The following is a 13,838-nucleotide window of genomic DNA, read 5'->3' on the forward strand; positions in this document are numbered from 1 at the left end:
GATTGGTTGTTTACTCAAGACAAGCTCACTTTTGGGCGCCTGGGTAGCGCAGTCGTTAAAGCGTCTGCCTTCAGCTCAGGGCGTGATCCCGGCGTTCCGGGATCGAGTCCCACATCGGGCTCCTCTGCTGGGAGCCTGCTTCTTCCTCTCTCACTCACCTGCTGTGTTCCCTCTCTCGCTGGCTGTCTCTCTGTCACATAAATAAATAAAATCTTTAAAAAAAAAAAAAAAAAGACAAGCTCACTTTTATCACATAGTTTTATCCTACTCAAGAATAAATCCTAGACAGCTAATATCCAAAATATATAAATAATTTACACAACTCAACATCGGTAAAACAAATAATCCAATTAAGATTGGGCAGAGGACCTGAATAGGCTTTTTTCCAAAGAAGACAAACAAATGGCCAACAGACACATGAAAAGACGCTCAGCCTCACTCATCATCACGGAGAAGCAAATCAAAACCACAATGAGACACCACCTCACACCTGTCAGAATGGCTGCTAGCCAAAAGGTAAGAAATAACAAGTGTTGGTGAGAATATGGAGAAAAGGAAACCCTTATGCACTGTTAATAGGAAAGTAAATGGGTGCAACCGCTGTGGAAAACAATGAGGAGGTTCCTCAAAAAATTAAAAATAGAACCACCATATGATCCAGTAATTCCACTACTGGGTATTCACCCAAAGAAAATGAAAACCCTAATTCTCAAAGATATACACACCTCCATGCTTATTGCAAGACTATTTACAATAACCCAGTTATAGAAGCAACCTAAGTGTCCATCAACAGATGAATAGATAAAGAAGTTGTGAGATACACACACACACACACACACACTGGAATATTACTCAGCTATAAAAAAGAATAAGATCTTGCCATTTGGGACAACATGGATGGACCTAGAAGATATACTGCTAAGTGAAATAAGTCAAATAGAGAAAGACAAATACAATACGATTTCACTTATATGTGGAATCCTAAAAGCAAAACAAATGAACAAACAAAAAATGAAACAGAAGCATAGATACAGAGAACACACTGGCGGTTGCCAGAGGGAAGGGGATGGGGCAGATGGGCAAAACGGGAGAAGGGGATTAGGCGGTACAAGCTTCCAGTTATAAAATAAGTAAGTCACGGGGATGAAAAGTGCAGCACCAGGAATATAGTCAATAACATTGTAATAACATTGGATGTTGACAGATGGTAACTACGCCATCATGGCGAGCATGGAGTAATGTGTAGAATTGTTGAACACCTGAAACTAATAGAATATGCTATGTCAACTACACTTTAATTAAAAAATAATGATAATAATTGGGGAGAAAAATAATAAATCCTAGAATTAGAATGCAATACATTGTCCATGGCTCTAGATTTCAGAGGACCTCAGAGCTGTGATGAGAAATAATTTGCAACTAGTTAAGATGAATATATACAAATGATGGACTGTTGTACTGGGTTGAATAAAGTCCCTCTAAAATTCACATCCACCCAAAACCTCAGAATGTGGCCTTATTTGAAAATAGTGTCGTGGCAGATGCAATTAATTAATTAAAGATGGGGGTAGACCCTAGTACACTGCCTGGTGTCCTTGTAAGAAGAGGTATACACACACACACAGGGAGAAGGCCATGGGGTTCTGGAAGCAGAGATCAGAGCAACACGTCTAGGAGCCACGGAATGCCAAGAATTGCACGCCACCATCAGAAGCTCGGAAGAGACAGGGCATGTCCATCTGACTGAGTCAGTAGAGCTTGTGTCTCAAGCTCAAGCCCCACGTTGGGCGCTGACACTGCAGTGAAAGGCTCCGTCGCTTTGTGTGTGTGTGTGTGTGTGTGTGTGTGTGTGTGTGTGTGTGTGTGTGTTTTAAGATTTTATGTATTTATTTGAGAGAGATAGAGAATAAACGGGAGGGGCAGAGAGAGAGGGAGAGAGAACCCCAAGCCAACTCTGAACTGAGCAGGGAGCCCGCCTCAGGGCTTGATCTTAGGATCCTGGGATCATGACCTGAGCTGGAGGCAGACGCTGAATTGACTGAGCACCCCAAGCACCCCCAAGCCTCCATTGTTTTATCCCGACCAGATATAACCTCCCCGGAGTGCTTAAAATGGGAAGGAGGGAGAGCAGGACCGTTCACTGTACGGAATCTGATGTCACCCTCGCCTCTGCAAGAGACTTCTGCGAGCTGTCTTGTAACCTGGACTCTCGAGTTCAGACAATGCTCAAGTCAAGCCATTTCCCTGAAAAAGAAAAGAAAAAAAAAAGGAAAGAAAAGAAAAGAAAAAGAAGAAGAAAAAAATCTCAAGCGATGGGGACTCCATGGGATTTTCTTCCTGAGTCAGGTTCACGTCTGTCTCCTGGCCGCTGCCTCACGGCTCCTTGTCTGGACCACGCAGACCCCCAGCAATGCCTCTATGGCCACCGCCACCAGAGCTCTTCATGAAACAGTCACGTACTAGTGGGCTAGCACTTTCTGAGCCCAGATTAATTGTCCTTGGTTTATGACTAAAAATATACCCAGAAGACTTACCAATGGGAGTAAAGGCTCTGAGCATGAAAAATCACGGCAAGGACAGACTCGAGGCTGGGTTGAGCAATCCTACAAAAACAGGAAACACAGGGTAGCTGTGACTCCCCTTCCTTTGGGGGCCGCACTGCACACCTGCCCCAATGGAGCAGGAGAACAGCCGATCCCTCTTTAGCAATCGCTGTGTGCAGGCCCCGTTCTATGCATTTTCCCACTTTAATTCCCACAACAGTCCTAGGAAGCAGGTACTATTATTTGCCTCGTTTTTCAAAGGTTGAAAGTGAAGCACAGAGAGAGTAAGTAACTTACCCAAGATCACACAGGGAAGAAGTGACAGAGTCAAGTCAGGGTTGGGACCTAGATGGGCTGGCTTCAGAGTCTGTGCTCATACCCCCCTGTGATGGGCAGACTAAGAAGACCCACCCATGATCCCCACCTCCTGGTAGTCACACCTTTGAGTAAACCCTGCTCTTGAGTATGAATGGTACCTGTCACTCAATAGAATGTGAGAAAGCGGATGGGATGCCACTTCCATATTTAAGTTCTGGATGACGGTAATTTCCATTTTACTAGTAGACTCTCTTCATTGCCTTCTTGGCTTACACACATTGAAGAAGCAAGCTGCCATGGGAGAAAGGCCCAGGTGGCAAGGACCTGCAGGTGCCTCCAGCCAACAGTCAGCAAAGACTTGAGGTCCTCAGTCCAACAACCCTAAAGAAACAGAATTCTTCCAAAACCCCCGTGAGCTTAAAAAGTGGATTCTTCCCCAGGGGACTGTAGCCGTGGCTGACACCCTGGGAGACCTTGAACAGAGAAGTCAGCTAAGCTGTGCCTGAATTCCTGATCTACAGAAACTATGAGATAATAAATGTTGTTTTCAGCTATTGGGTGTGGGGTCATTTGTTATGCAGCAATAGATAACTGATACAGGGTCCTGGGATTGAGTCCCCGCTCAGCCATGAACCCACTGACCATGCACCATCCCAGGCCTCAAGTTTCCCACCCAACGAGACATGGGCTAGTCTCATTCCTTTACTCAGCAACTGTTTACTAAGCAACTACTTGGTGTGAGATGTGGTTCTAGATTCCAGGAATACAATAGAGAATGAACCTGATGGAGTCCCTGCCCTCACGGGGCTTATATTTCAGTGAAGGGAGAGACATGTGGTGGTTAATTTTATGTGTCAATTTCACTGGGACAGGGAGTCCTCAGATATTTAGCTAAACATTATTCTGGGTATGTCTGTGAGGATGTTTCTGGAAGAGATTAACATTCGATTCTATAGATTGAGTAAAGCAGATCTCCCTCCCCAATGTGGGGGTTGGGAGGCACTCATCTCATCTGCTGGAGGCCTGAATAGAACAAAAGAGAGAATTTATTGCGAGTGGCAACATTGGTCTTCCTCTGTACTTGGTCTGAAACCTACACCACCCCAGCTCTCCTGGGCCTCCAGCTTACAGAGAGCAGATCATGGGACTTCCCAGCCTCCACAATCACATGAGATAATTCTTACAACAAATCTGATTGGTTCTGTTTCTTCAGAGAACTATGACTCAGACGGTAGACAATGAGCATATGTAAATATGCCACGTGACAGATTGCACTAAGTCTCTGGGGGAAAAAGCCATTGTAAAATGTCTTATGTCAGTTGCATCACAAACACTCGGGCTCTACTTTTAAGATAAGACATTCAAATCGCATTATTTTTCAAAGAATTATAAGATGAAGGACATAAAAAAATCAAAGCAAAACTGATTGGTTATAGCCAATCACCTGGGCAGGGCCTCATGTAATGGACAAAAGCTATCCAAAAAAGATAAAGAGCCTATTTTACTTGGACAGAATCCTCTGGAGGGCAGATCCAAGTCTTCTGTCCCTGGTTCTGAGCCTTCAATTCTTAATCTGTATTGGTCACCTAACTGGTCAGCAAAGGTCACCCTGACTCTCCAAGTCAAGAAAATAAAATTGTAATCCAGTCTCTAAGTCACAGACCTAACAGGAAAGAGATGGCGCACTCCAGTGGAGTGATTGAGGAGGGTGGAGTGAAGGTACTATTTATAGAGGGGTGGGCAGGGTTAAGGGAACCAACAAAGAAGAATACAGTAGCAAGAGGCTAGCATGGGGAGCTTCTCAGGTCCAGGCCTGGAGGAGAAAGGGAGGAACCCTTACCCCACAGGGAGCTGGGGTCAGGGACAGAGTGTATGACTTTCTGTTAACAGACACAACCAACTCCTGGAGACTCCTCTGGAAAGGAGCCCACCTCACTGGTTCCCCCACCGTCAGATCTCGAGCTGATGTCTCCCACTGATAAAAACCCAAGCAAATATCAGAAAGAACAAGTTCTCAATATTTGCTACAACATGGACGGCACTGGAGGAGATAATGCTAAGTGAAATAAGTCAAGCAGAGAAAGACAACTATCATATGATTTCTCTCATCTATGGAACATAAGAACTAGGATGATCGGTAGGGGAAGAAGGGGATAAAGAAAGGGGGGGTATTCAGAAGGGGGAATGAAACATGAGAGACTATGGACTATGAGAAACAAACTGAGGGCTTCAGAGGGGAGGGGGGTGGGGGACTGGGATAGGCCGGTGATGGGTAGTGAGGAGGGCACATATTGCATGGTGCACTGGATGTTATACACAACTAATGAATCATCAAGCCTTACATCAGAAACCGGGGATATACTGTATGGTGACTAACATAATATAATAAAAAATCATTTAAAAATAAATAAATAAATAAATAAATAAATAAATAAATAAATAAATAATTAAAAAAAAAAAACCCAAGCAAAGACTGGAGTAAAGGCCTCTGGTGATGCATTTTATACAATGAGTCTCCCAGAGCCCCCAGACCAAGGAGCTGACCAGAGGAAGGGAGAGAGGATCCGGGAAGGCAGACGGAAGGCCTCCAGCACCCCAGGGAAGCAATAGGAAAAATAGGGAATAAAAGTAAGAGCAAAGACAATGAAGAAACAAGTTTAGATCCATGACATTGGCATTTTTGCAAAAAGGTATTTTAGGGTTCCTGCCGAAAATTTGGTAATCATTGTATTCATGGGTCTCACATTTTTAAGATGGTGAAAGCATTTAAAAGGATCTCATAATTTGACTCTCATTTTCATCAAGCTTTCATTTCGAAGAGCTTAATTGCTTAAGTTTTTATCACTATTAAAATGTTTGGGGAACTCTAATCTGTAAAACTCACTTTATGATATAATAGTTATCTAAGCAGAATGTGAATATTTGCATAATCACTACCTGCTTAAAAACAAATAACAATTTAGTGCCGGTTCCTTGCAGTGTCCCAAAGCCCCTTGGACATTAAAATTAATTATTAAAATGGGCTAAGTCCAGTGTCAGTTGTGAGCCAGGAGGGAAATAAGCACTGGTGATCTTGTCCCTCTTCCTCTCCAAGGTTACCTGTTGATTCTGTCCTGGGTGGGCCGCAAAGCCTAGTTCTAGAGTCCAATGTTTCTTAACTTGAGAGGTTTTTTTGGTGTATGTGTGTTGTGTTGGGTAGAAGAACTGGAGATTTCAAGGGTCTCAAAGGTAATAAAAAGACAAATAACCCAATTTAAAAATGGACAAAGGATCCATATAGACATTCCTCCAAAGGAGGCATACAAATGGCCCAGATGCACGTGAAAAGTTGCTTGGGAGCCATTAGGGGAAGGAAATTCACACCATGATGGGATTCCACTCTACACCCACAAGGACGCTGTAGTGGAAGAGACCTATAATAAGGGTTCAAAAAGATGTGGGGACATCAAACCCCATTTATTGCTGGTGGGATTGTAAAACGATGTGGCCTCTTCCAAAAAGTCTGGCCGTTCCTTTAAAGACTAAGCCGAATTACCGGATGACCCAGTGATTTCACTTATGGGTATATAGCCAGGGGAAAGGAAAACAAATGTCCGTACAAAAGCTTGCATTGGTAATAGCCAGAATGTAGAAAAAACCCCAAATATTCATCAACAGATGAATGGATAAAGTGTGGTCTGTGCATACAGTGGACTATTATGGGGCCATGCCAAGGAAGGAAGTATTGATAACGTACTACAACACAGATTGCCCCTGGAAAACATAAACCCTTCCCACGGCCCGCGGGCCCCACACACACTCCTCCCTGGCCTTCCTGCCTCTGCACTCCAGCTGCTCCATCGTCCCGGAGCGCGTAAACACAACCATGTCCCAGAACCTTTGCACCTGCTCTTCTCTATGCCCCCCAACGCTCTCTGTTTACACATCCCTCTCCTCGTGTCATTGCATTTCTCCTGCCATGTCTCCTCTTGGGAGAGATCTTCCTTCTCACTGTCTCCCACCCTGCTCTATTTATTTTTCATAGCACGTATCATTACTTGACATCGTATGATGTCATTTTGGTTCAACGAATGTTTGTTCGCCCATTTGTCTGTGTCCACGGTAGACTCTGGGCTCCAGGAAGGTAGAAAGTGTGTGTGTGTCTCGTTTGCCGCTGGATCCCCAGCCCTTAGACCGGTGCCCAGCACTTAATAAGCGCCCAAGATACACTTGCTGAATACATGAATGGACGAAGTACGTCAGTGGCAAATTCAATTCCAAAGACAAGGTCTTCTGTGTCCCTTTTCCTGGTTGGTGTATTACATCCTAGGACACCCCTTCCTCAGATTCCTAAACACTGTATATACTTGATTTGGAATCAGCCACATATAACCCTTCCTCGATTGCTCAATTTGTGGTTAAATCATATCTGTACCCATAGCTAGGACTTTTACAGCATTGCGTTCTTCGCTTCTGTGTGAAAACGTAAGCCCTTTCCTATCGATTCTCTTCCATTCGTTCTAAAATGCAGAATCTGAGATTCTACCCCACTCGTTTCTTTCTCTCTCCTACCCACGTCCCTTTGCTTCTGTCTTTATCACAAGAGTCTACCTTGTATTAGGGATATTTGTTTTGGGTTTTTGTTTTTTTTTTAAGGAGATAGGGTGGCTGAGAGTCAGCCAGCGTCAGGAAAGGGTCCCAACCGAGTCCCTAACGTGTGCGGAGTCACTGCCCAGTGGCACTGCACGTTGGGAACAGACCTGGAGGATGGAGTGAGAAAGCAGAAGGAAAGGGGTCTTTTGCCCCCACAGGTGCAGACAGTCCAACCTGTTCGCCTTCAGACCTTCAGGACCACACAGGGAGCCGCCCTGGCCAAAGGTCTGTAGTTGTCTTGGAGGTACTAGGGTTAGACGCCGAAGGGCCACAAAGAGAAAGGAGAGGGAGGGAAGGGCCCTCTCAAGGGCAAAATGGGAAATCCCTCACCCTTTCCGGCAAGGGCAGTCCAGCTGGTTCCCCTGGGGCTTCGGATCCTCACCAAGGAGTCACCTTGGCTGGAGGTCATCAGTTCCCCCAGGAGCCCTAGCGTCGGTCCTCCGAGGAAAAGTCCTGAAAAATTCCCAGAGAATACGGGGGGGAGCCCAGGGTCAGCAAAGGCTCTCCATGAAGGATCCACCAAATGTGGGGTCCCCCAATTGGATGGGGGCCACCAAATGTGGGGCGACCCAATCGGGTGGCAGCCCGCAGTGCGGTCAAACAATTCGCCCAAGGCAGAACAAAGGAGATAATTTATTGAATACACCGCAAGGGAGCAGCGGGCAAGACAGCAAAGCAGAGACTGTCTGTCCTATTAGGGTTCTAATTACACGAGTCAGGCTTCCGTCTTCTGCTGTGAGGTTAGTGGTGCTAGAGGAAGCATCTGAGAAACTCATCCCCAGGTGCTCTGGGAGAGGGACATTGCGTGCCTGCCGTGGAAGAAAAGAACTTCACGTTATATTTGAATCTGATGTGCCACAGGCAATATTCTCTCTTTTTTTTTCTAAACTGAGGTGAAATTCGCATAACAGAAAATTAACCATTTTAAAGGATACAATCCAATGGCATTTAGTACATTCACCCGGTTGTGCAACCCCCAGCCATTTCAAATACCACCATTTTTATCACCCAAAAGAAAACCCAAACGCATTGTGTCATCACTCCCATCCCCCCACCCCAGTCCCTGGAGACCACCAGTCTACTTTCTGTCTCTATGGGTTTACTTATTGTGCGTAGTTCATATGAGAGGAATCATATCTACGAACTTGTACCTCTGGCTTCTTTGACTTAGCATCAGGTTTAAGAGGTTCATCTACACTACAGGGTATTTCAGTACTTCATGCCTTTTAGTGGCTGAATAATACACAACACACACACACACACACACACACACACATACACACACACTGCATTTTGTTCGTCCATTCATCCACCAAGGGATATTTGGGCAATTGCATGCAATGTCCTTTTGAGCAGGTTTGTAAAGATAAAGCTAAGGCTAGAATCTAGAGCTTTCTGACTCGCAAAAGAACCCCATGGTAATAACGAATCGAAATACACACTGGTGTGGTTGTGGCATGGATTGCTGAGGTTGGAGAGGTGTGAGAAGGATCGCAAGCGTGCTCATTTACGATGTATTGAGCAAACTCAGTTTCCAAGAACAAACATAACTTATTGTGTATTTGTCATCCAATAAACTACACTTCTGGGCTCCTGGGGGGCTCAGTCATTTAAACATCCGGCTCTTGGTTTCGGCTCAGGTCATGATCTCAGGGTCATGGGATTGAGCCCTGCATTGGGCTCCATGCTGGGCATGGAGCCTGCTTCGGATTCCCTCTCTCCCTCTCCCTCCGCCCCACGCCCCCTACCCCCTACCCCTATTTATGTATAAATACATAAATAAATAACATTCCTCCACAAAGCCCTATTTTTCTCCTTCCCCTCCTCCTCCTTCTCCTTCTCCTCCTTCTTCACTATAAATGAACCTAAGGAGATTCGTAACAGAGGCTACATGGAAAATGGCCCCAGTGCTGTAAGCTATAATGAACTTGCCCCACCAGCCTAACGAGGTTTCATATAAAATAGGCTCTCAATTTCTTTTTTATATCTTGCTCTTTACCACAGCAACTGAATGCCACAGTATTTATTTCATAAAACTGTAGCATATTGCATGATTCGGGTTCATCAGAGACAACTTTTGCTTTGCTCCTTCCAGCTCGGGGTGTGCTTCTTGCCTCCCCTCACCCCTCTTCTCTCCAGCCCTCTCCCCTCCAAGCTGCCTCATTCCTGCGTCTCTGCTCCTCCTCTCTGACGTGCCCAGAAGCTAGACCCTCCGGGTCTCTACCACATAGTTGGCTTTGCTGGTGGCCCTCCTGGCTCTCCACTGCTGGCCACCCAGCTAACATCTTTCCCTTTTCCTCTCTCCACCCCTGCCTGGCATCAGTAGCCACAGAACTTCCTAGAAACTCCTCAGGGGACCTCTTTCCTTATTCTGGGAAATAGAATGCAAATGTAATTAAGGAAGAGAGCAGAACTTTCCCCTCCAAGCCCCTCACTTTATGTTTGCAAAAAGTGTCCTGAAAGACTAGAAATTTCATAACTTTCCACAGAATTTGCACTGTATTTGCAATATATTTGATATGCTAATTAAGCATTACAACTAAAAAGAATGAGATGTCCATGTTTAAAATTAAATGGGGGGGAAGCAAAACAAAAATTAAATTAAATTAAATTAAATTAAATTAAATTAAATTAAATTAAATGAGGGACACTTGGCTGGCTCAGTCAGTAGAGCACACGACTCTAAATCTTGGGGTTGTAAGTTGAAGCCCCACATTGGATATAGAGATTACTTAAAAATAAAAAATTTTTAAATGTTTTTATTAAATTAAATTAAATGAGGTAGACCACCTTCCATCACATCTGCATACAGGGCAATGCCCAAATCCGAGCGTGACAAGAAAGTTTCCTTAACAGGAGCTGCCAAGAAAGGCTTAGAACTGAAACAGAACCTGACAGAAGAGCTTCAGAGACATGTGGACACATACAAGTACCTTTTGTTCATCTTCTCCGTGGCCAACATGAGGAAAGCAAGCTGAAAGATGTCTGGACAGCCTGGAAGCACAGCTGGGTGTTCTTTGGCAAACACAAAGTGATGACAGTGGCCTTGGATGGAAGCCCATCTGATGAGTGCAAAGACAACCTGAGTCAGGTCAGCAAGAAGTGGAGGGGTGAGGGTCAGTCTCCTTTCCACCAAACGCACCAAGGAGGAAGTGTATGGGGGGTTCACGAAACACATGGAAATGGACTTCACTGGAGTGGGAAACAAAGCAACTTTCACCATGAGCCTGGCTCCGAGGGGCCCCTGGAGCAGCCCCCCGCCACCACGATGGAGCCACGGCAGAGGCAGCTGGGGCTGCTCACTGCCCTCAAGAGAGGTGTGGTGACCCTGCTGTCTGACCAGGAGGTGTGCAAGGAGGGCAATGTGCTGAGCCCAGAGCAAGCCTGTGAGCCGGAGCTTTTTGGGTGTGAGATGGCTGAATCCAAGGTAACCATCAAAGGTGGGATGCACAATCCAGAAGGTTCCAGCAGATAGATAAGAGATGACTCACCCAAGAGTGTGACCGAGCGGGCAGAAGAATCAGAGGGGGAAGACAATGGCTGACAGGTGCATGGGGCCAGGACACGTAGGGCCACCAACCCCGATGGGGTTGAAGTTGTCTAGCTGTTGATTTTGCCGTGAATACAGACAAGTGAGGGCAAGATGGGCAGATTATTTTTCTATAAGGAATAAAACTGCAGGGTTTTATTGCTCCCTGTGAACAGCAAAGAAGACTTTTCCTAGAAAAAAGGCCTTGGCTTGGGGCTTTTGTTTGGATTCCCAGGGTTCCCTCTGTTTACCTGGAGCCAGCTTCCAGCACTGGCTCCTTCATAGGGGCTGGGGAATTGAAGCCACCACTGGAGCCAGGGCTCCTCCTCTCCCCCGGCCCTCCGTGCCCCTCTACTGGAAACAGGGGTTTGCATTTCCCCAGGAATATGGGAACTCTGGATGCCCTCCCTACCCCTTTCTTTCTCTCCCTCCTCCCCCCACCTCACCCCCACAGTCAGAACGGAATCTGCTTGAGATTCTCTCTCCCTCTCCCTCTGCCCCCTCTCCCTCCCTTCCAAACCAGGGCCGAGAGTCTTACAGATGAAAAGAAGATGGGATGCTTTCACTAAGCCACTGCTGAAACCCAGAGCAGATATGAAAACTGTTTCACAGCAAAAATCAAAATCAAAAATTAAATGAAGTAGGTTTAGTTTTACTAAGTTAAAAGAACTGCTAATGTAGACTATGGTAGCCCAAGGATAATTATATAAGTAGAAAACTAAATATCCTATCATCACTAAGAAAAGACCTTGACAATTAGCTACAATACAATTACATGGAAAACTACATCGGTCATATTAGAAGATTCTACAAAAGGAACAGACTGTAAGATATAATCATCTAAACTAGGAGGGAGAAGAACACCAACTCCTTAAAGCAGTTGTTCTTAAAGTATGTTCCCTGGACAAGAGCAATCACCTGGAAACTTCCTAGAAGTGCAAACCCTGGGCCCATGCAGACTCTGTGGGTGAAGACTGTAGTTTAATGTGCATTTTAACAAGCCTTCAGGTGATGTTGATGCACACCAAAGTCTGAGAATCACTGCCTGAAAATATACCTAACTCGCTAATGGAGTATAAAAATCTGCAGATTTCTGTTATTGGGCTTTCTATTTTTGCAGGAGCAAAAAAATACCTTATTTTGGTAGAAATAAACAGATATGAAACCCCAACATCAGCAGAAGGATTCTTTGTGACCACCAGAGCCTACATTTCAACTAGTCTTGCAGATTCGTGTTCACTGCGGTTAACAGTCTTAGTAAGGGACAGCTCTGCCACACTCTGGGTGTCTGAATTCTTCCTGCCACAGCAGGATCGAACACATTATGAGAAGCCCAGGAGTGGGAATTTGCTCCTCTTTATCCATCTCTCTATTGAACTTTTAGAGAGAGAAGAGTGGGCTTTTGGTGTACGGAGAGATGGGAAGGGTGTCAACCTTTGGCCCATATTATCATTGATCTTAATTGGATCCCCTCCCTCCCCGCCAAGAAGATCCTGAGATGACAACCAAGAACATGTAGTCTCTGGGAGGTGCAGGACAGCACCAAAGCAGAGGGGAAGTGATACATGGAAGGGAAGACCTCCAACAAGCCAGTTATCAAAGTGGGTGGGTACGTCTTAGTCCCATGGAGAAGCTCAAGGCAATGGTGTACAGCACATTCCTCAGAAATGTACCGGCCACGGTCACCTGGGTGGCTCAGTTGGTTAAACACCTGACTCTTGATTTTGGCTCAGGTCATGATCTTAGGGTCGTGAGACTGAGCCCTGCACTGGACTCCACACTCAGAACGGAGTCTACTTGAGATTCTCTCTCCCTCTCCCTCTGCCCCCTCCCCCACACACACTTGCACACACACATGCTCTCTAAATAAATAAATAAATAAATAATAAAATCTCTTAAAAAAGAAAAAAGAAATATACTGGCCAAGGGGTGAGGGAGCTGGGGTATTTATACACCCACATGTCATTCCCAAGAACTTCTGGCCCACACTCAAAAAAAAGGTGCAGGTGCTTGCCACAGAAAATGCAGCTGCTGGACCCAGACAGGTAAAGGGGATGCCAGGTGTCATGGATTGGTCACCCACAGCATTAGTATATGCAAGGCTGAACGATAAGGTCTTGTCCACGAATGAAAAGTGGAAAATGAGGACTCTGTCCCTGCTTAGGGTGGAGTTTTATTTGGGTTCATTTCTGAAGCAAAAAATAAGCTTTGTAAATGATCAAAGTGAGGTAAGAACCAGATGGGAGCCTGTGGCTCACCACCACTTCCCTGTTGCCTCAAGCTCACAGTTCTGTGGTCTCAGCAGTTGTACTGAGAAGAAGAGCCTACTATTGTGGGTTCATAAACTTTTATTGCCTCTAACACACAACAAGTTATCCTACTAATAAGACATCAGTTATGGTGCCCAAGAATCATTTTTTGTGTCCCTTGAAAGGACAAAAAAAAAAAAAATAGCCCCCTTTGGCCTTTTAAATATAAATGGTCACCTAAAGATTACCAGACAATGAGAGAAACTAGCAACATAAGGGAGAAAGACAAAAATAAGCCAACAGAACAAATTGCCTCTTGAAGAAATAGAATGTTGGAAAGATGAGAATGTCCCTAAAACCCAAATTCTAAAATATTTGACATATTAGAGCAACCATAAAACAAAGACAGGATGCTATTTTTTAAAAAAGAAGAACAATAAGAATAAGAAAATGCTTTTGAAATTAAACATGTAATTGCAGAAATAAAAATTTCACTAGAGGTCAAGTAAACCCTTCAGAACCAAGAGTAAAAATACAAAGAAATAAAAACTAGAGAGAACAGATTAA

The 13,838-nt window shown here is 44.9% G+C and overlaps 1 pseudogene; it reads left to right on the forward strand.

Moving 5' to 3' along the window:
• Positions 1 to 10,309: 10,309 nt before the first annotated feature.
• LOC123784434 (mRNA turnover protein 4 homolog pseudogene) lies at positions 10,310 to 11,037 on the forward strand (annotated as a pseudogene).
• The last annotated feature ends 2,801 nt before the right edge of the window (positions 11,038 to 13,838 follow it).

The sequence above is a fragment of the Ursus americanus genome, chromosome 4, assembly GCF_024610735.1.
Source record: "Ursus americanus isolate L20-20 chromosome 4, mUrsAme1.1.p, whole genome shotgun sequence".
In the NCBI taxonomy this organism is placed as follows: domain Eukaryota; kingdom Metazoa; phylum Chordata; class Mammalia; order Carnivora; family Ursidae; genus Ursus; species Ursus americanus.